The sequence below is a fragment of the Colobus angolensis genome, unplaced genomic scaffold (assembly GCF_000951035.1).
Source record: "Colobus angolensis palliatus isolate OR3802 unplaced genomic scaffold, Cang.pa_1.0 Scaffold528, whole genome shotgun sequence".
Lineage (NCBI taxonomy): Eukaryota > Metazoa > Chordata > Mammalia > Primates > Cercopithecidae > Colobus > Colobus angolensis.
Window position 1 is genome coordinate 355,846 of NW_012118799.1, and position 1,528 is coordinate 357,373.

Sequence of the window (1,528 nt, forward strand, 5' to 3'; positions counted from 1 at the left end):
TGGGGGAGCCTTTCTCAGCCCTCTCTCCGCTGGTTTTCACCCTTCGGCGTTTTTCTCCCTGGTGCATGCCATGCCTTGCACCCCACCCCAGGGATCCAGGAAGGGGACGTGTCGGCCGAGTGAGAGCCAATTTCTGAACACTCTGTGAAGTTGGTGAGAATTCAGGTGCCTATCGGCCGGGCTCCACCTGTGCAGCAGGTGTGGCCGCCTCACTGTGACTTCAAAGGACCCCAGGGAGGAAGGAGGCTCCCAGCTGCACACAGGTGAGTCAGTCCCATTGTTCTGCATGTCTGAAAAATCAATCGGGTCCAAAGTAAAAATATTTATTTAATGAGCAGAAATGTATGGCCAATCGGTTTTTAAAGGATATTGCTTCCTGCTCCTTGATACTGAAAAGGGGCCTTTGACAAAATTCATTTGCAGGGATTGAGTTCTGAGTGAAATAAGGACAGAAAATAGCACAACACCCACCAAAGACAGCTCATTCTCTTCCTTGGGGTGCTGGGGGACATGGACGCCCCTCAGGGGCAAGAAGATCCCAGTGAGAGGACACTGGGCACTGCGTGAACTCTCCCCTGGAAGCCCCAGAGAGGAGCAGGCAACAGCCCTGGGTGTCCCTGGGTCTCCCAAACGCAGGCCTGGGATTCTCTTGGAGGAGGATTCCACCCTGCAGAAAAGAAGGGTCTGGGTCAGAACCCAGTGAGTCCGGGGCTCCCTCCGCCTCCTTCACTCCCTGTGAGATGGGCACAGAGCCTGGTGGTTCTCGGCTGAGATGGCACCCTCGCGGCACCTGCCGGGGACATGCCTGCTGGCCACCACCGAGCTCCTGCAGCTCCAGTCTGTGGAGAGCACTGCCCCGATCCCCATGGCTCGGAGAACTCGTGGTGCGTTTTGTAGCATCAGCATTTGAGTGCTGGGTGTGCTGCGCTCCCTTCCTAGCACAGCTCCTCATTCAGCTCTTTGCAGGCGTCGAGACCTTGCTGCATGGCTCCTCTTCCAAAACCCACAAGGTTCTGAGTTCCTGGGGCTTTGTCCCCCAAGTCTGTGGCTGCCGCAGGGCCTCCTCCTGGACCAGCCCGAAGGGCACATGGGGATGGCGCCTCACGGCTCAAGTAGCGAAGGCCGCACAGACATCCCGAGGACCCCGGGAGCGGCCGTGTCCTGCCTCTTGGTCCCTGAGGACCCTGGGCCTTCCTGGCAGTGGAGGTTGGTGTCTCCCACTCTGTCCAGGTGCAGGCCAGCGCACAGCTCCCGAGGGGAGCGAGGACCCAGGACTCCGTGACGGTTCTGGACAAGGCTCTCCAGGCGCCAGGCCTCAGGTCAGAACAGGACTCAACTAAATGCCTTCGGAGCTCTGGGTGAGACGCGCAGCACCCGTCACAGTCAGTCTTTGTGTGTTGGGGTGTGACGGAGACGATGTCTCAGCCCTGTGTTCTCGCCAGGCTGTGTTTGGGACGTGTCAGTTTCCCGTGACTGCTGGAACAAGTTACCCCAGCTTTAGGGGCTCAGAACAACACACAGGACTCTC

General features: G+C 58.4%; 1 pseudogene; it reads right to left on the reverse strand.

Moving 5' to 3' along the window:
* Positions 1 to 481: 481 nt before the first annotated feature.
* Positions 482 to 1,089, reverse strand: LOC105525296 (annotated as a pseudogene).
* Positions 1,090 to 1,528: the final 439 nt, after the last annotated feature.